The sequence below is a fragment of the Oncorhynchus nerka genome, linkage group LG28 (genome assembly GCF_034236695.1).
Source record: "Oncorhynchus nerka isolate Pitt River linkage group LG28, Oner_Uvic_2.0, whole genome shotgun sequence".
Lineage (NCBI taxonomy): Eukaryota > Metazoa > Chordata > Actinopteri > Salmoniformes > Salmonidae > Oncorhynchus > Oncorhynchus nerka.
In genome coordinates, this window is record NC_088423.1 from 10,153,399 (window position 1) to 10,176,395 (window position 22,997).

The 22,997-nt window shown below is 40.0% G+C and overlaps 1 protein-coding gene across 2 annotated transcripts in view; it reads right to left on the reverse strand.

Annotated features, from left to right (window-relative positions):
- LOC115112861 (cdc42 effector protein 4-like) overlaps positions 1 to 22,997 on the reverse strand; it is a 46,888-nt gene that overhangs the window by 11,654 nt on the left and 12,237 nt on the right. The gene's annotated exons all lie outside the window — the stretch shown is intronic.

The following is a 22,997-nucleotide window of genomic DNA, read 5'->3' on the forward strand; positions in this document are numbered from 1 at the left end:
TATATATGTAGTGGTGTAATGTTGTATGGTGGTATTATACATGTTGTATTGTATATATGTAGTGGTGTAATATTGTTGTATGGTGGTATTATACATGTTGTATTGTATATATGTAGTGGTGTAATGTTGTATGGTGGTATTATACATGTTGTATTGTATATATGTAGTGGTGTAATATTGTTGTATGGTGGTATTATACATGTTGTATTGTATATATGTAGTGGTGTAATGTTGTATGGTGGTATTATACATGTTGTATTGTATATATGTAGTGGTGTAATGTTGTATGGTGGTATTATACATGTTGTATTGTATATATGTAGTGGTGTAATATTGTTGTATGGTGGTATTATACATGTTGTATTGTATATATGTAGTGGTGTAATGTTGTATGGTGGTATTATACATGTTGTATTGTATATATGTAGTGGTGTAATGTTGTATGGTGGTATTATACATGTTGTATTGTATATATGTAGTGGTGTAATATTGTTGTATGGTGGTATTATACATGTTGTATTGTAGATATGTAGTGGTATAATGTTGTTGTATGGTGGTATTATACATGTTGTATTGTATATACATAGTGGTATAATGTTGTTGTATGGTGGTATTATACATGTTGTATTGTATATACATAGTGGTATAATGTTGTTGTATGGTGGTATTATACATGTTGTATTGTATATACATAGTGGTATAATGTTGTTGTATGGTGGTATTATACATTTTGTATTGTAGATATGTAGTGGTGTAATATTGTTGTATGGTGGTATTATACATGTTGTATTGTATATATGTAGTGGTATAATGTTGTTGTATGGTGGTATTATACATGTTGTATTGTATATACATAGTGGTATAATGTTGTTGTATGGTGGTATTATACATTTTGTATTGTAGATATGTAGTGGTGTAATATTGTTGTATGGTGGTATTATACATGTTGTATTGTAGATATGTAGTGGTATAATGTTGTTGTATGGTGGTATTATACATGTTGTATTGTATATACATAGTGGTATAATGTTGTTGTATGGTGGTATTATACATGTTGTATTGTATATATGTAGTGGTGTAATATTGTTGTATGGTGGTATTATACATGTTGTATTGTATATATGTAGTGGTGTAATGTTGTATGGTGGTATTATACATGTTGTATTGTATATATGTAGTGGTGTAATGTTGTATGGTGGTATTATACATGTTGTATTGTATATATGTAGTGGTGTAATATTGTTGTATGGTGGTATTATACATGTTGTATTGTATATATGTAGTGGTGTAATGTTGTATGGTGGTATTATACATGTTGTATTGTATATATGTAGTGGTGTAATGTTGTATGGTGGTATTATACATGTTGTATTGTATATATGTAGTGGTGTAATATTGTTGTATGGTGGTATTATACATGTTCTATTGTATATATGTAGTGGTGTAATGTTGTATGGTGGTATTATACATTTTGTATTGTAGATACGTAGTGGTGTAATATTGTTGTATGGTGGTATTATACATGTTGTATTGTATATATGTAGTGGTGTAATGTTGTATGGTGGTATTATACATGTTCTATTGTAGATATGTAGTGGTATAATATTGTTGTATGGTGGTATTATACATGTTGTATTGTATATATGTAGTGGTGTAATATTGTTGTATGGTGGTATTATACATGTTGTATTGTATATACATAGTGGTATAATGTTGTTGTATGGTGGTATTATACATGTTGTATTGTAGATATGTAGTGGTGTAATATTGTTGTATGGTGGTATTATACATGTTGTATTGTATATATGTAGTGGTGTAATGTTGTATGGTGGTATTATACATGTTGTATTGTATATATGTAGTGGTGTAATGTTGTATGGTGGTATTATACATTTTGTATTTAGTATTAGTGGTGTAATATTGTTGTATGGTGGTATGTTGTATTGTAGATATGTAGTGGTGTAATGTTGTATGGTGGTATTATACATGTTGTATTGTATATATGTAGTGGTGTAATATTGTTGTATGGTGGTATTATACATGTTGTATTGTATATATGTAGTGGTGTAATGTTGTATGGTGGTATTATACATGTATATTGTATTGTAATGTTGTATGGTGGTATTATACATGTTGTATTGTATATATGTAGTGGTGTAATATTGTTGTATGGTGGTATTATACATGTTGTATTGTATATACATAGTGGTATAATGTTGTTGTATGGTGGTATTATACATGTTGTATTGTATATACATAGTGGTATAATGTTGTTGTATGGTGGTATTATACATGTTGTATTGTATATACGTAGTGGTATAATATTGTTGTATGGTGGTATTATACATGTTGTATTGTAGATATGTAGTGTTGTATATTGTTGTATGGTGGTATTATACATTTTGTATTGTAGATATGTAATGGTATAATGTTGTTGTATGGTGGGTTGTATTGTATATATGTAGTGGTGTAATATTGTTGTATTGTAGATATGTAGTGGTGTAATATTGTTGTATGGTGGTATTATACATGTTGTATTGTAGATATGTAGTGGTGTAATATTGTTGTATGGTGGTATTATACATGTTGTATTGTAGATATGTAGTGGTGTAATATTGTTGTATGGTGGTATTATACATGTTGTATTGTATATATGTAGTGGTGTAATATTGTTGTATGGTGGTATTATACATGTTGTATTGTATATATGTAGTGGTGTAATGTTGTATGGTGGTATTATACATTTTGTATTGTAGATATGTAGTGGTGTAATATTGTTGTATGGTGGTATTATACATGTTGTATTATATATATATGTAATGTTGTGGTGGTATTATACTATTGTTGTATGGTGGTATTATACATGTTGTATTGTATATATGTAGTGGTATAATATTGTTGTATGGTGGTATTATACATGTTGTATTGTATATACATAGTATAATGTTGTTGTAGTGGTGTAATGTTGTATGGTGGTATTATACATGTTGTATTGTATATATGTAGTGGTATAATATTGTTGTATGGTGGTATTATACATGTTGTATTGTAGATATGTAGTGGTATTATACATGTTGTATTGTAGATATGTAGTGGTGTAATATTGTTGTATGGTGGTATTATACATTTTGTATTTAGATACGTAGTGGTGTAATATTGTTGTATGGTGGTATTATACATATTGTAGATATGTAGTGGTGTAATGTTGTATGGTGGTATTATACATGTTGTATTGTATATATGTAGTGGTGTAATGTTGTATGGTGGTATTATACATGTTGTATTGTATATATGTAGTGGTGTAATGTTGTATGGTGGTATTATACATGTTGTATTGTATATATGTAGTGGTGTAATGTTGTTTGGTGGTATTATACATGTTCTATTGTATATATGTAGTGGTGTAATATTGTTGTATGGTGGTATTATACATGTTGTATTGTATATACATAGTGGTATAATGTTGTTGTGGTGTATTATAATATTGTTGTATATGGTGGTATTATACATGTTGTATTGTATATATGTAGTGGTGTAATGTTGTATGGTGGTATTATACATGTTCTATTGTAGATATGTAGTGGTATAATATTGTTGTATGGTGGTATTATACATGTTGTATTGTATATATGTAGTGGTGTAATATTGTTGTATGGTGGTATTATACATGTTGTATTGTAGATATGTAGTGGTATTATACATGTTGTATTGTAGATATGTAGTGGTGTAATATTGTTGTATGGTGGTATTATACATGTTGTATTGTATATATGTAGTGGTGTAATATTGTTGTATGGTGGTATTATACATGTTGTATTGTATATATGTAGTGGTGTAATGTTGTATGGTGTAGTGTATTGTATATGTAGTGGTGTAATGTTGTATGGTGGTATTATACATGTTGTATTGTATATATGTAGTGGTGTAATATTGTTGTATGGTGGTATTATACATGTTGTATTGTATATATGTAGTGGTGTAATGTTGTATGGTGGTATTATACATGTTGTATTGTAGATATGTAGTGGTGTAATATTGTTGTATGGTGGTATTATACATGTTGTATTGTATATATGTAGTGGTGTAATATTGTTGTATGGTGGTATTATACATGTTGTATTGTAGATATGTAGTGGTATAATGTTGTTGTATGGTGGTATTATACATGTTGTATTGTATATACATAGTGGTATAATGTTGTTGTATGGTGGTATTATACATTTTGTATTGTAGATACGTAGTGGTATAATATTGTTGTATGGTGGTATTATACATGTTGTATTGTATATACATAGTGGTATAATGTTGTTGTATGGTGGTATTATACATGTTGTATTGTATATACATAGTGGTATAATGTTGTTGTATGGTGGTATTATACATTTTGTATTGTAGATATGTAGTGGTGTAATATTGTTGTATGGTGGTATTATACATTTTGTATATATGTAGTGGTGTAATATGGTGGTATTATACATGTTGTATTGTATAATGTTGTTGTATGGTGGTATTATACATTTTGTTGTATAGTGTGATATTGTTGTATGGTGGTACTATTGTTGTATGGTGGTATTATACATGTTGTATTGTAGATATGTAGTGGTGTAATATTGTTGTATGGTGGTATTATACATGTTGTATTGTAGATATGTAGTGGTATAATATTGTTGTATGGTGGTATTATACATGTTGTATTGTATATATGTAGTGGTGTACTATTGTTGTATGGTGGTATTATACATGTTGTATTGTAGATATGTAGTGGTGTAATATTGTTGTATGGTGGTATTATACATGTTGTATTGTAGATATGTAGTGGTGTATATTGTTGTATGGTGGTATTATACATGTTGTATTGTATTGTATATATACATGTTGTATTGTAGTGGTATTATACATGTTGTATTGTAATGTTGTATGTATATATGTAGTGGTGTAATGTTGTATGGTGGTATTATACATGTTGTATTGTAGATATGTATGTTGTGATGTATTATTGTTGTATGGTGGTATTATACATGTTGTATATATAGTGTATAATGTTGTTGTAGTGGTATTATACATGTTGTATTGTAGATATGTAGTGGTGTAATATTGTTGTATGGTGGTATTATACATGTTGTATTGTAGATATGTAGTGGTATTATACATGTTGTATTGTAGATATGTAGTGGTGTAATATTGTTGTATGGTGGTATTATACATGTTGTATATTGTAGTGGTGTATATGGTGGTATTATACATGTTGTATTGTAGATATGTAGTGGTGTAATATTGTTGTATGGTGGTATTATACATGTTGTATTGTATATATGTAGTGGTGTAATATTGTTGTATGGTGGTATTATACATGTTGTATTGTATATATGTAGTGGTATAATGTTGTTGTATGGTGGTGGTATTATACATGTTATAATGTTGTTGTATATACATGTTGTATTGTAGTGGTATAATGTTGTTGTATGGTGGTATTATACATGTTGTATTGTATATATGTAGTGGTGTAATGTTGTTGTATGGTGGTATTATACATTTTGTATTGTAGATATGTAGTGGTGTAATATTGTTGTATGGTGGTATTATACATGTTGTATTGTATATATGTAGTGGTGTAATGTTGTATGGTGGTATTATACATGTTGTATTGTATATATGTAGTGGTGTAATGTTGTATGGTGGTATTATACATTTTGTATTGTAGATACGTAGTGGTGTAATATTGTTGTATGGTGGTATTATACATGTTGTATTGTAGATATGTAGTGGTGTAATGTTGTATGGTGGTATTATACATGTTGTATTGTATATATGTAGTGGTGTAATATTGTTGTATTGTAGATATGTAGTGGTGTGGTATTATACATGTTGTATTGTAGATATGTAGTGGTGTAATATTGTTGTATGGTGGTATTATACATGTTGTATTGTATATATGTAGTGGTGTAATATTGTTGTATGGTGGTATTATACATGTTGTATTGTATATATGTAGTGGTGTAATGTTGTATGGTGGTATTATACATGTTGTATTGTATATATGTAGTGGTGTAATATTGTTGTATGGTGGTATTATACATGTTGTATTGTATATATGTAATGGTATAATGTTGTTGTATGGTGGTATTATACATGTTGTATTGTATATATGTAGTGGTGTAATGTTGTATGGTGGTATTATACATTTTGTATTGTAGATATGTAGTGGTATAATATTGTTGTATGGTGGTATTATACATGTTGTATTGTATATACATAGTGGTATAATGTTGTTGTATGGTGGTATTATACATGTTGTATTGTATATACATAGTGGTATAATGTTGTTGTATGGTGGTATTATACATGTTGTATTGTAGATATGTAGTGGTGTAATATTGTTGTATGGTGGTATTATACTATATGTATTGTTGTATGGTGGTATTATACATGTTGTATTGTAGATATGTAGTGGTGTAATATTGTTGTATGGTGGTATTATACATGTTGTATTGTAGATATGTAGTGGTGTAATATTGTTGTATGGTGGTATTATACATGTTGTATTGTATATATGTAGTGGTGTAATATTGTTGTATGGTGGTATTATACATGTTGTATTGTAGATATGTAGTGGTGTAATATTGTTGTATGGTGGTATTATACATGTTGTATTGTATATATGTAGTGGTGTAATATTGTTGTATGGTGGTATTATACATGTTGTATTGTATATATGTAGTGGTGTAATGTTGTATGGTGGTATTATACATTTTGTATTGTAGATATGTAGTTGTGTAATATTGTTGTATGGTGGTATTATACATGTAGTGGTGTATTGTTGTTGTATGGTGGTATTATACATGTTGTATTGTAGATATGTAGTTGTGTAATATTGTTGTATGGTGGTATTATACATGTTGTATTGTAGATATGTAGTGATGTAATATTGTTTTATGGTAATGTTGTATATTATACATGTTGTATTGTATATATGTAGTGATGTAATATTGTTGTATGGTGGTATTATACATGTTGTATTGTATATATGTAGTGATGTAATATTGTTTTATGGTGGTATTATACATGTTGTATTGTATATATGTAGTGATGTAATATTGTTGTATGGTGGTATTATACATGTTGTATTGTATATATGTAGTGGTGTAATGTTGTTGTATGGTGGTATTATACATTTTGTATTGTAGATACATAGTGGTGTAATATTGTTGTATGGTGGTATTATACATGTTGTATTGTATATATGTAGTGGTGTAATATTGTTGTATGGTGGTATTATACATGTTGTATTGTAGATATGTAGTGATGTATTATTGTTGTATGGTGGTATTATACATGTTGTATTGTATATATGTAGTGATGTAATATTGTTGTATGGTGGTATTATACATGTTGTATTGTAGATATGTAGTGGTATAATATTGTTGTATGGTGGTATTATACATGTTGTATTGTATATATGTAGTGATGTAATATTGTTGTATGGTGGTATTATACATGTTGTATTGTAGATATGTAATGGTGTAATATTGTTGTATGGTGGTATTATACATGTTGTATTGTATATACAATGCCCCTGAACAGGCAGTTAACCCACTGTTCCTAGGCCGTCATTGAAAATAAGAATTTGTTCTTAACTGACTTGCCTATTTAAATAAAGCTAAAATAAAAAATAAAAAATATGTAGTGGTGTAATAATGTTATATGATGTACTGATTTATCTTTTGCTTTATATGTAATGTTAGTGCATTAATGTGTTTAGACTACATAGAAAGAGGGCTGTCAAACAGGGCAAATACATAGAAAGAGGGCTGTCAAACAGGGCAAATACATAGAAAGAGGGCTGTCAAAAGTATTGCACTATGTAGAGAATAGGGTGCCAGTTGGCAATGGTTCTTAAACCTCTCTTTGGGGACCCCTAAACAATTGTGTTGTAGCCTTGAACTAGCACACCTGATTCACCTAGACACAGGCTTGATGATTAGTTGAATTAGGTCTGCTAGCTGTGGAATAGAACAAATACATGGAACGTCTGGGGCTCCCAGAGGAGAGGGTTCAGAACCAGTGCCATATGGGACACGTCTCAGGCCCTGCCTATTGGGCTCAGAGGGGAAAACAACACAACTGCTACACTAGAGGGGGAATGGAATACGTTAGAAAACATACATTGGATGTGATGCATCATTAGAAAACATTCATACTCAGGAAAAAAGACCTATGTGTACTCCTTTAATAACAACTATCCCACTATCCATAGCCACAGTCAAAATTGTCTATCGTAAAAATTCATCAAAACAAAAATGAATTTAAGTTTAGGGTTAGGCATAAGGTTAGCATTGTGGTTAAGGTTAGGTTTAAAATACATCTTTAAGAGAAATTGTAGAAATTGGCAGGGTTTATGACTTTGTGGCTGTGGTAACTAGTGACGACCTTTCATTACAGATGTAGGATCTTAATTTGATCACTTTAGTTGCTTTGAATTTCCCTTAACCGCAGGAAGGAGACTGGCTCAAATTACGATTCTAAATCTGTATGCGTTAACATAAACATAAATCACGCAAGCTATACGAAGCTACAGTACATACACAATACATAAGCAATTCAAAACAACCTTCCAAACTGCTTGCTTATTTGTAGCCCCTTCATTGGGGTGGCAGGTAGCCTAGTGGTTAGAGTGTTGGACTAGTAACCAAAAGGTTGCAAGATTGAATCCCCGAGCTGACATGGTAAAAATTGGTTGTTCTGCCCCTGAACGTGGCACTTAAGCCACTAAATCTGTATGCCGTGATTGAAAATAAGAATTTGTTCTTAACTAACTAGTTAAATAAAAGGTTTTAAAAAAGCTGTGCATTTTACTAGGGCCGGGACGATATTTTTTCTATGGTAAAAAAGAAAACACGAAGCAGACCAGACTCTTTGGCCATTAAAAACCTGCTGTATGTAAAATATTGTGTGATATAGGTTGACAAATAAATAAATATAATTATGTTTGTTTCCAACATAAGGGCTGCTTTAGATTTTTTCCCTTTTCGCGGCAGTAATGAATATCACGATACTGGTATCGTCCCAGCCCTTCAGTTTACATTGAGCATTAACTAGACTTCAAGAAAAATACTAGTGAAAATGAAAGCCATTTGCTTCTTTGCCTGGGACGTCATGCATGGGTTTGAGTAGTCACTGGGGATTCCACTGAGCCCAGCTGTATGGCCTATAATATACTGTTCCACACACAAATACACAGTGGTTCTAAGAACACCGCTGGGGGCTGGATTATATCAAAGTGATCTTTCAAATGCTGCTCACAGCTGGACTCGTCAAGAAGACCAGGCAGCCCATGCTAGCTAGCATTCCACAGCTACACTCCAGACTTAAACACACATGACATCACAAATCTGTGTTTAACTTCAAATATGGTCTCCAAATTAATTTCAGCAACTACTTAAATGAGAGAATTAATAGGATGTGCGCTCTATTTTGCGCTTCTTCAATCTGTGTTTTGAATCTGAGCATCATGCCAAAGCATTAGCCCAGCCAGCGATGGTGTCTTTATGTAACAAACTGCACTCAAAGCATCATGACACCAGATCCAACTGGCAGTAAGGTCTATGAATGATTAACAGCATCTTATTTCACCCTCAGCCCCAGGGCACCGACAGAGAGGATATTTTGTCCTCAGAGCATGGTTCCAAGGAACTGTCGTGGATGCATAACGTGCAGGGCCGGCTCTAGCCTTTTGCAGGACCCAAGAGAGACTTGGTGGGCAAAACATTTTAGTGCCCCCCAGCCTTGATGGCGGAGAGAAAAACACATGTTTTAAAGTGAATTTCCTGCAATTCTACTAATTTTGCCATGACTTAAGCCATGTTAATGATATCTGATGGAGGTCAGGGCCCTGCGTGTCTGGTCGGTATTCTTAGTGGGCTGGGTCCCTCAGTGACTGCTTATGCCAGGTGCCAGCTCTGGTAACGTGGCCAGCCCAGTACAACTAGGCGTGTCCCTGTACTGTGAATCAGGCACATCTCCATCGACCTCTTACTCTGCTAATCCTCCTGGTTCACAAGCCACAATCCTCCAACTATGTTCCACACATATTACGCTCTTCACACCTCTCTCTTCCTCAGAGTATGCACACACATAAGAGGTTTTGGAAATGTCATCCATGAAGCCAAGTCAAGTCAATCTTCCGTCGCTCCTTCCTTTCACAGCTAGACTACCTAGGAGAGAAACAAGCACACACTGCAGTCCAAAACCATGCTAGTTTTATTTTGGGGTCCTTTTAATTTTTCAAAGGAAAGACAGAGAGAGAACATTACTTATTCACTAGGCCGGAAGGGAGGGAGGGTACTGGTTGTGTAATGTAAATAGAGTTAGTGGATCTTACACAACTGCAGAGTCACTAACATACTGTATGCCCAGTTAGATATTCAATTCTAACTGGGCATAGTCACATTTTAGTTTATATTAACAATATCATAAGAAATAAATAAACAGCTGACATGCTTGCGCCATAAGTTGCTAGCTGTATATCACCACAAAAATCAAGTTTCCTTTCAGTGTTCCACAACCATCACTCATACCACATGTTCCCAATGTGTCAGACATATTTGTGCAACTATTTCAAATCAAATTGTATTTGTCACATGCGCCGAATACAATTGTAGACCTTACCGTGAAATGCTTACTTACAAGCCCTTAACCAACAATGCAGTTAAGAATAATTTAAGAAAATATATATATATTTTTTTTTACAGAAAAGTAAAATAGCAACAAAATAACAATAACGAGGCTTTATACAGGGCGTACCGGTACAGAGTCAACGTGCAGGGGAACACGTTAGTCCAGGTAATTGAGGTTAGTCCAGGTAATGTAGATGTAGAAAATGGTGGGGTAAAGTGACTATGCATAATAAACAGCAAAAAAGGGCGGGGGGGGGGGGGGGGCAGTGCAAATTCTCCGGGTAGCCATTTGATTACCTGTTAAGCAGTCTTATGGCTTGGGGGTAGAAGTTGTTGAGAAGCCTTTTAGACCCGTGCGTTCATTACTGTTGATTTGGCAAAATATTTTAGGCTACGTGGCAAAAAAAAGTCTCTCTATATTCCAAAAGACATATCCATGTATTCTTACTACTAGAGTGAAACACTACAACTAGACTAATCCATTTTTTCAAAGATGGCGTAGCAGTGGAGACGTGTTTTGTTCGTCCTCTCGTGTACTTTTTTATTTTTTGTCTTTTTGCATATATTTCAATTTTATTTTCAATCTCTTCTCCATTTTAGTTAAATTATACCTTCCACTAACCTGCCTCACCCAATGTGATATGGAACCGCTATTATTTACAATTTTTAGACCTTATAGCAAGAACCACCTAGCCATCAGAAGCTAACCAGATAATTAGCTACAAGTTATTTATAGTCATTTTTAGCCACTGCTAGCGGCCTTTACCTTCTGCACAGATAACAGCCCTTTTTTTATGTTATTATTTTTATTTATTTTTTAGCCTGGATAATACTCGCCAGCCTACCAGTAAAGGACTGTCTCTCCACTACAACACCGGATTCCTGCCATAATCCCTGGACCATTACTCCTGATCTTCACAGCTAGCTAGCACCCATGAGTTACCCAGTACCAAAGCTATCCCTGAGGCCCACCTCCCGTCCTACTAAGTTGTTCACCCGGACTCCACCCAAACAAGGCTAGGACACACTACTCCACCGGATCCTTGCCGTAAGCTCTGGACCTTGGCACCGGATCACCGATGCTACCGAGTGGTTATAGTGGCTAATGCCCCTGCCCCGAAGCTAGCACCAGTTAGCCGTGAGCCAGGTGCATCTCCCGGCTAAAAAACTATATTACTACGACTACAATGCCTCTTTCGCCATCTGGCTTGGATCCTTAGTCGACACGGCTCCCCGCCACACCACCACGACTGGTCTGCTGACGAATACTCCATCCGCTGTGCCTTCAACCGGCCTCCGTCGGACATCAGAGCAGACGCGTCTACTAGCACGCCATGTCGCCCGCGTGCTAGCGTAGTAGCGACTACTCTGCGGCTTCCCTGTTCCATCTATTGCTGCCCCCTGGACCCTATGATCACTTGGCTACATAGCTGATGCCTGCTGGACTGCCCATTAATCACGTTACTCCATTCTGTTTATTTGTTTGTTTATCTGTCGGCCCCAGCCGCGAACTCAGGCCCTGTGTCTAGTTAACCGACCCTCTCTGCCCATTCATCACCATTTTACCTGTTGTTGTTTTAGCTGATTAGCTGTCTCACCCGTTGTTGTCTTAGCTAGCTTTCCAAATAAACACCTTTTGATTACTTTATCCCTCGCTGTATGTCTCTCTCATATGCCAATATGCATATACTGTTGTTTAGGTTAGTTATCATTGTTTTAGTTTACAATGGAGCCCCTAGTTCCATTCATACCTCTGATACCTCCTTTGTCCCACTCCCCACACATGCAGTGACCTCACCCATTATAACCAGCTTATCCAGAGATAGAACCTCTCTTATCATCACTCAGTGCCTGGGCTTACCTCCACTGTACCCGCACCCCACCATACCCCTCTCTGCACACGATGCCCTAAATCTATTCTACCACACCCAGAAATCTGCTCCTTTTGTTCTTTGTCCCCAACGCTCTAGGCAACCAGTTTTGATAGCCTTTAGCCGTACCCTCAACATACTCCTCCTCGGGTGATGTGGAGGTAAACCCAGGCCTTGCGTGTCCCCAGGCACCCTCACCTGTTGACTTCTGTGATCGATAAAGCCTTGGTTTCATGCATGTCAACATCAGAAGCCTCCTCTCTAAGTTTGTTTTACTCACTGCATCAGCACACTCCGCCAACCCTGATGTCCTTGCCGTGTCTGAATCCTGGCTTAGGAAGGCCACCAACAATTCTGAGATTTCCATACCCAACTACAACATTTTCCGTCAAGATAGAACTGCCGAAGGGGGAGGAGTTGCAATCAACCGCAGAGATAGCCTGCAAAGTTCTGTAATACTTTCCAGGTCTATACCCAAACAGTTTGAACTTCTAATTCTTTTTTAAATTTACCTCTCCAGAAATAAGTCTCTCACTGTTGCCGCCTGCTATCGACCTCCCTCCGCTCCCAGCTGTGCCCTGGACACCATTTGTGAATTGATTGCCCCCATCTAGCTTCAGAATTTCATTCTGTTAGGTGACCTAAACTGACCTAACCCCGGCAGTCCTACAATCTACACTAGATGCCCTCAATCTCACACAAATCATCAAGGAACCCACCAGGTACAACCCTAAATCCATAAACATGGGCACCCTCATAGACATTATCTGACCAACTTGCCCTTCAAATACACCTCCGCTGTTTTCAATCAGGATCTCAGCCTCATTGCCTGTATCCACTATGAGTCCGCGGTCAAGCGACCAACCCTCATCACTGTCAAACGCTCCCTAAAACACTTCTGTGAGCAGGCCTTTCTAATTGACCTGGCCCGGGTATCCTGGAAGGATATTGACCTCATCCCGTCAGTCGCAGATGCCTGGTTATTCTTTAAAAGTAATTTCCTCACCATCAAAGATAAGCATGCCCCGTTCAAAAAATGCTGCCCACTGCACTGAGGCTAGGAAACACGGTCACCACTGATAAATCCATGATAATCGAAAATTTCAATAAGCATTTCTCAACAGCTAGACATGCCTTCTCCTGGCTGCTCCAACCCCGGCCAACAGCTCTGTCCCCCCACCCTGCAGCTACTCGCCCAAGCCTCCCCCAGCTTCTCCTTCATCCAAATCCAGACAGCAGATGTTCTGAAAGAGCTGCAACACCTGGACCCATACAAATCAGCTGGGCTAGACAATCTGGACGCTCTCTTTCTAAAACTATCCGCCACCATTGTTGCAACCCCAATTACCAGCCTGTTCAACCTCTTTCGTATCGTCCGAGATCCCTAAAGATTGGAAAGCTGCCGCGGTCACCCCCCTCTTCAAAGGGGGTGACACCCTATACCCAAACTGTTACAGACCTATATACATCCTGCCCTGCCTATCTAAAATCTTCGAAAGCAAAGTTAATAAACACATCACTGACCATTTCGAAACCCACCGTACCTTCTCCGCTGTGCAATCTGGTTTCTGAGCCGGTCACGGGTGCACCTCAGCCATGCTCAAGGTACTAAACGATATCATAACCGCCATCGATAAAAGACAGTACTGTGCAGCCGTCTTCATCAACCTGGCCAAGGCTTTCGACTCTGTCAATCACTGTATTCTTATCGGCAGACTCAATTGCCTTGGTTTCTCTAATGACTGCCTCGCCTGGTTCACCAACTACTTTGCAGAGTTCAGCGTGTCAAATCGGAGGGCATGTTGTCCAGACCTCTCGCAGTCTATGGGGGTACCACAGGGTTAAATTCTCGGGCCGACTCTTTTCTCTGTATATATCAATGATGTCGCTCTTGCTGGGGCGATTCCCTGATCCACCTCTAGGCAGACGACACCATTCTGTATAGATCTGGCCCTTCCTTGGACACTGCTAACTAACCTCCAAACGAGCTTCAATTCCATACAACACTCCTTCCGTGGCCTCCAACTGCTCTTAAAGGCTAGTAAAAACCAAATGCATGCTTTTCAACCATTTGCTGCCCGCACCGACCCGACCGAGTAGCATCACCATCCTGGACGGTTCCCACCTAGAAAATGCGGACAACTATAAACACCTAGGTGTCTGGCTAGACTGTAAACTCTCCTTCCAGACTCATATTAAACATCTCCAATCTAAAATTAAATCTAGAATCGGCTTTCTATTTCACAACAAAGCCTCCTTCACTCACTCTGCCAATCTTACCCGACTAAAACTGGCTATCCTACCGTTCCTCGACTTCGGCTATGTCATCTACAAAATAGCTTCCAATACTCTACTCAGCAAACTGGATGCAGTCTATCACAGTGCCATCCGTTTTGTTACCAAATCACCTTCTACCACCCACCACTGCGACCTGTATGCTCTAGTCGTCTGGCCCCTCGCTACATATTTGTCGCCAGACCCACTGGCTCCAGGTCATCTATAAGTCCATGCTAGGTAAAGCTCTGCCTTATCTCAGTTCACTGGTCACAATTTTTATTTTTTTATTTTACCTTTATTTTACTAGGCAAGTCAGTTAAGAACAAATTCTTATTTTCAATGACGGCCTAGGAACAGTGGGTTAACTGCCTGTTCAGGGGCAGAACGACAGATTTGAACTTGCAACCTTCCGGTTACTAGTCCAACGCTCTAACCACTAGGCTACCCTGCCGCCCCAATAACAACACCAACCGGCCTAGGAACAGTGGGTTAACTGCCTGTTCAGGGGCAGAACGACAGATTTGAACTTGCAACCTTCCGGTTACTAGTCCAACGCTCTAACCACTAGGCTACCCTGCCGCCCCAATAACAACACCAACCCACACGTTCCAGCAGGTATATCTCACCGATCATCCCCAAAGCCAAAAACCTAATTTTGCCACCTTTCCTTCCAGTTCTCTGCTGCCAGTGACTGGAACGAATTACAATATATATATATAATAATAATAATAATAATAATAATTCGCTGAAGTTGGAGACTTTTATATCCCTTATCAACTTTAACCTTTTTGGGATAGGGGGCAGCATTTTCCCTTTTGGATGAATAGCGTGCCCAGAGTGAACTGCCTCCTACTTTGTCCCAGATGCTAATATATGCATATTATTAGTAGTATTGGATAGAAAACACTGACATTTCTACAACTGTTTGAATGATGTCTGTGAGTATAACATAACTCATATGGCAGGCGAAAACCTGAGAAAAATCCAACCAGGTAGTGGGTAAATCTGAGGTTTGTAGTTTTTCAAAGCTTGGCCTACAGAATACACAGTGTCTTTGGAGTCAAGTTGTACTTCCTACGGCTTCCACTAGATGTCAACCGTCTTTAGAAACTTGAATGAGGATTCTACTATAAAGGAGGGGCTCATGAGACCTGTTTGAGTCAGTTGTCTGGCAGAGTGTCTCAGGCTCGTGACGCGCGCTCCCGACAGAGTTAGCTCTCGTTCCAGTTGTTTTCTACAGACATAAGAATTCTCTGGTTGGAACATTATTGATGCTTTATGTTAAAAACATCCTAAAGATTGATTCCATACATCGTTTGACTTGTTTCTACAACCTGTAACAGAACTTTGAGTTTTTGTCTGGACGAAGTGCTCACGCCTCATGAAGATCGATTCCTGGGCTGAACACGCTAACAACAAGTGGCTATTTGGACATAAATGATGGACTTTATGGAACAAATTATTTATTGTCAAACTGGGATTCCTGGGAGTGACTTCTGATGAAGATCATCAAAGGTAAGTGAATATTTATGGTGTTATTTCGAAATTCTGTTGACTCAAATGGCGGATATTTCTCTGGCTGGATTGGGTTCTGAGCACCGTTCTCAGATTATGCTTTTTGTGACTCATATCTTTGGCTGGAAAAATGGCTGTGTTTTTTTTGGACTTGGCGGTGATCTAACATAATCATGTTGTGCTTTCGCTGTAAAGCATTTTTGAAATTGGACATGGGTAGATTAACAAGAAGTTTCTTTCATTTGCTGTATTGGACTTGTTAATGTGTGAAAGTTACATATTTCAAAAAAATATTTTTGAATTTCACACGCTGCCTTTTCAGCGGAATGTTGTCGAGGGGTTCTGCTAGCGAAGACCTGCGCTAGAAAGGTTAAACATCAACTATCTGAGCAGCTAACCGATTGCTGCGGCTGTACATAGTCCATCTGTAAATAGCCCACCCAATCTACCTACCTCATCCCCATACTGTTTTCATTTGATTTACTTTTCTGCTCTTTTGTACACCAGTATCTCTACTTGCACATCACCATCTGCTCATTTATCACTCGTGTTAATCTGCCAAATTGTAATTATTCGCTCCTATGGCCTATTTATTGCCTACCTCCTCATGCCTTTTGCACACACTGTCTATAGACTATTTTTTCTACTGTGTCATTGGCTTGTTTAATGTTTACTCCATGTGTAATTCTGTGTTGTTGTCTGTGTCACACTGCCTTGCTTTATCTTGGCCAGGTAGCTGTTCTCAACTAGCCTACCGGGTTAAATAAAGGTGAAATAAATCAAATAAAACCAATGAGATTATCCCCGTTTTGTTTAACTTTGAACTGAAAAATCCCCCATCCCTCCCCCATCGTTCACACGCCTTGAGAAACGTCTCACTGTTAACTCAATCTCACAACACTGCATCCCTGTCTAACCTATTTACCCATCATCCTCTACTCTGAGCACAGTGTGAACTCATGACCTCCTCCTCATCTCTTCACCAGGCCCTGGGCAAAAACCATGCAGCTTACACTACAGGTTAAGTAACTTCATGTTTTGATGCATAGACCTATTCCTTCCTGCAAGTTAAATACAAACCATCCAATTTCCAGGAAATGTCCAACCATATCCTATATATAGTGAATTCAGGGTGATGTACGTGGGCAGCGTTGTAGAATGATGTCAATATAATTTCAATTATATTCTGATAATGGCCATGTAAAAAGAACAGTCATTCTGGACACAGGCTAACCCACTGCTTCAGTGTCACATGTACAGAAATAATTATCATCGTCACCATAACCCGTTGTTCCAGTTTATAACCAATGGGTTGGTATGTTATCTGATAGGGCGGCCTTCATATGACTAATGAGAGTGAGAAAGCGCTACGGAAGGAGAAAGAAAGAAAAATGGAGAGATACCCCACCGTATATTGTGAAATGCTGTTGTTGTCAGATCCTGATCCACACTGAAGCGTCTAACTATCAGCAAACAGACTCTCCTGGAGGGAGGGAGGAGGGACGGTGGAAGGAGTGAGGGTGGCATGGTACTACTTTGCAGTCTTTCACTCCCTGCCCAGAAGGAGTGCATGCCAACGCTGTGAACCAACACAGGCTGTCCTCCAAGCCCTGCATGGAGCATTTCCAAACTGTCATTAGCCCCTACAGAGGCACAGAGGGGGATTGTGTGTGTGTTATTAATCAGTGACCCCCCCCGTCAGAGAGGACTGATGGGCTCTCCTCTATCCCAGCAGCAGCCAGGAGAATACAGGACAGGCTCAACAGGCTAACAGCTGCTCCACAATAGATTGAGAGAGTTTCTATTGAGGATAATTTTATATGAAAGGAGAGGCTGTGCCCCAAACCTCATTACATTGGAACAGATGCCCATACCATTGCTAGAATTAGGCTACAGTTTCCATTCACTCCTGTAGTAGGAAAAATGCTGTCATGACAATGTGCCATTTCCCTCAACCCTAGGTGTACTTTGTGCCTACAATATTACCGGACAATGGAACACTGATTGGAGCTAATTTATTTAAAAAATAAATAATTATTATTCCAGATGGGTGAGCCATTCGCAAACAGAGTGCTCACCCATGACGGTTCTGCCGTTCTGCACCCCAGAGTGCTCACCCATGATGACTCTGCCTGTCTGCACCCCAGAGGGCTCACCCATGATGACTCTGCCTGTCTGCACCCCAGAGGGCTCACCCATGATTACTCTGCCTGTCTGCACCCCAGAGGGCTCACCCATGATGACTCTGCCTGTCTGCACCCCAGAGGGCTCACCCATGATTACTCTGCCTGTCTGCACCCCACAGAGTGAGCAGAGTGGCAGCTGGAGAGAATGTGTCAAATCACCAGAAAAATTAGCAGATACCAGCGTAGCACAGGACAGAATCTGTTCAGCCAACACAGCAGTTACTGCTGACAAACAAACACACACAGTTACAGTGGAACTCACAGGGTAGGGAGCTCTGACCAAGCAGATTTCTCTCTCTAATTGACAAGATAATAAACAGCAAGGTACTCGCTTTCACAACACCAACAGCATACCACCCTGCATCCTACTGCTGCCTTGCTTCTGAAACTAAGCAGCGTTGGTCCTGGTCGGTACCTACACAGCCTCTCAAACACCTCTTTACAGCCACAATACAAATTCACAAGCTGAAAAACACCACAGTAAATATGCTGGTCTTATTTGTTTGAACCCTTATTTAACTAGGCAAGTCAGTTTAGAACAAATTCTTAATTATAATGACGGCCTACCCGGGCCAAACCCTACCCCGGCCAAACGCTACCCCGGCCAAACGCAACCCCGGACAATGCTGGGCCAATTGTGCACCGCTCTATGGGACTCCCAATCATGCCTCTAGCAATGAGATGCAGTGTCTTAGACCGCTTTGCGGAGCGGTGATCCGAGTGGTACGAACACATCACAGTAAATATGTTGTCTGAATGAGAGGCTGCACAAACACATCACAGTAAATATGTTGTCTGAATGAGAGGCTGCACAAACACATCACAGTAAATATGTTGTCTGAATGAGAGGCTGGCACAAACACATCACAGTAAATATGTTGTCTGAATGAGAGGCTGGCACAAACACATCACAGTAAATATGTTGTCTGAATGAGAGGCTGGCACAAACACATCACAGTAAATATGTTGTCTGAGTGAGAGGCTGGCACAAACACATCACAGTAAATATGTTGTCTGAATGAGAGGCTGCACAAACATCACAGTAAATATGTTGTCTGAGTGAGAGGCTGGCACAAAACATCACAGTAAATATGTTGTCTGAATGAGAGGCTGCACAAACACATCACAGTAAATATGTTGTCTGAGTGAGAGCACAAACATCACAGGTTGTCACAACAAACATCACAGTAAATATGTTGTCTGAATGAGAGGCTGCACAAACACATCACAGTAAATATGTTGTCTGAATGAGAGGTTGGCACAAACATCACAGTAAATATGTTGTCTGAGTGAGAGGCTGCACAAACATCACAGTAAATATGTTGTCTGAGTGAGAGGCTGGCACAAACACATCACAGTAAATATGTTGTCTGAATGAGAGGCTGGCACAAACACATCACAGTAAATATGTTGTCTGAGTGAGAGGCTGGCACAAACACATCACAGTAAATATGTTGTCTGAATGAGAGGCTGGCACAAACACATCACAGTAAATATGTTGTCTGAATGAGAGGCTGGCACAAACACATCACAGTAAATATGTTGTCTGAATGAGAGGCTGCACAAACACATCACAGTAAATATGTTGTCTGAATGAGAGGCTGGCACAAACACATCACAGTAAATATGTTGTCTGAATGAGAGGCTGGCACAAACACATCACAGTAAATATGTTGTCTGAATGAGAGGCTGGCACAAACACATCACAGTAAATATGTTGTCTGAATGAGAGGCTGCACAAACACAACACAGTAAATATGTTGTCTGAATGAGAGGCTGGCACAAACACATCACAGTAAATATGTTGCCTGAGTGAGAGGCTGCACAAACACATCACAGTAAATATGTTGTCTGAATGAGAGGCTGCACAAACACATCACAGTAAATATGTTGTCTGAATGAGAGGCTGCACAAACACAACACAGTAAATATGTTGTCTGAGTGAGAGGCTGGCACAAACACATCACAGTAAATATGTTGTCTGAGTGAGAGGCTGGCACAAACACATCACAGTAAATATGTTGTCTGAATGAGAGGCTGGCACAAACACAACACAGCACCGTAACACGCATCGTTAGGTTGATTACATTCACTGACTGGTGTCTTTTCACGGCTGACTGAGTCAGTTTGTGTGTGTTTGTGTGTGTGTGTGTTTGTGAGAGAGAGAGAGACTCTTTCCCAGCAACTTTACAGGAACGCCCAGTTCAGGGCATTTGGTAGAGGAGGATGGGGGAATAGGACACATTTGCTAGAGGAGGACGGGGGAATAGGACACATTTGGTAGAGGAGGACGGGGGAATAGGACACATTTGGTAGAGGAGGACGGGGGAAATAGGACACATTTGCTAGAGGAGGACGGGGAAATAGGACACATTTGCTAGAGGAGGACGGGGGAATAGGACACATTTGGTAGAGGAGGACGGGGGAATAGGACACATTTGGTAGAGGAGGACGGGGGAATAGGACACATTTGGTAGAGGAGGACGGGGGAATAGCACACATTTGGTAGAGGAGGACGGGGGAATAGGACACATTTTCTAGGGGAGGACGGGGCATCGAACACATTTGCTAGGGGAGGACGGGGGCATCGGACACATTTGCTAGGGGAGGACGGGGGCATCGGACACATTTGCAAGGGGAGGACGGGGGCATCGGACACATTTGCCAGGGGAGGACGGGGGAAGAGGACACATTTGACAGGGGAGGACGGGGGCATAGGACACATTTGCCAGGGGAGGACGGGGGGCATCGGACACATTTGCAAAAGGAGGACGGGGGAAGAGGACACATTTGCCAGGGGAGGACGGGGGAATAGGACACATTTGCCAGGGGAGGACGGGGGCATCGGACACATTTGCCAGGGGAGGACGGGGCATTGGACACATTTGCCAGGGGAGGACGGGGGGCATCGGACACATTTGCCAGGGGAGTAGGGGGGGCATCGGACACATTTGCCAGGGAGGACGGGGGCATCGGACACATTTGCCAGGGGAGGACGGGGGCATCGGACACATTTGCCAGGGGAGGACGGGGCATCGGACACATTTGCCAGGGAGGACGGGGGCATCGGACACATTTCCCAGGGAGGACGGGGGCATCGGACACATTTCCCAGGGGAGGACGGGGGCATCGGACACATTTGCCAGGGGAGGACGGGGGCATCGGACACATTTGCCAGGGGAGGACGGGGGACATAGGACACATTTGCCAGGGGAGGACGGGGGACATAGGACACATTTGCCAGGGAGGACGGGGGCATCGGACACATTTGCCAGGGAGGACGGGGGCATCGGACACATTTGCCAGGGGAGGACGGGGCATCGGACACATTTGCCAGGGGAGGACAGGGGCATCGGACACATTTGCCAGGGGAGGACGGGGGCATCGGACACATTTGCCAGGGGGACGGGGGCATCGGACACATTTGCCAGGGGAGGACGGGGCATCGGACACATTTGCCAGGGGAGGACGGGGGGCATGGGACACATTTGCTAGAGGAGGACGGGGGCATAGGACACATTTGCCAGGGGAGGACGGGGCATCGGACACATTTGCCAGAGGAGGACGGGGGCATCGGACACATTTGCAGAGGAGGACGGGGGCATCGGACACATTTGCTAAAGGAGGACGGGGGCATAGGACACATTTGCTAAAGGAGGACGGGGGCATCGGACACATTTGCAGAAGAGGACGGGGGCATCGGACACATTTGCTAAAGGAGGACGGGGAATAGGACACATTTGCTAGGGGAGGACGGGGGCATAAGACACATTTGCTAGAGGAGGACGGGGGCATAAGACACATTTGCTAAAGGAGGACGGGGGGAATAGGACACATTTGCTAGGGGAGGACGGGGGGCATAAGACACATTTGCTAGAGGAGGACGGGGGCATAAGACACATTTGCTAAAGGAGGACGGGGAATAGGACACATTTGCTAGGGGAGGACGGGGGCATAAGACACATTTGCTAAAGGAGGACGGGGGAATAGAACACATTTGCTAGAGGAGGACGGGGGAATAGAACACATTTGCTGGAGGACGATGGGGGAATAGAACACATTTGCTGGAGGACGATGGGGGAAAAGAACACATTTGCAGGAGGACGATGGGGGAATAGAACACATTTGCTGGAGGACGATGGGGGAATAGAACACATTTGCTGGAGGACGATGGGGGAATAGGATCCATATGAGCCAGTGGCCTTGGTCAAGCCAGACCCTGCTGAACAAATACATTGTACACTCAGACACAGTGTCACCTCTAATTGACAGAGACAAATACGGAGTCTGCAGCTGTTCAGAGAGCACTGTGGTAGTTAATACCAAATCTATGCCAGCCATGATATTGCAACCCTCGTCTACCTGCATACCTCTCTCACCACTGTCTCTTTCTGTTTCCCTGTCACTATCCTCCTGTCTTTCTCTATGGGGGTTTGGCATTCAACTAAGGAGCAGGTCTGATTTCCCAGAAATAA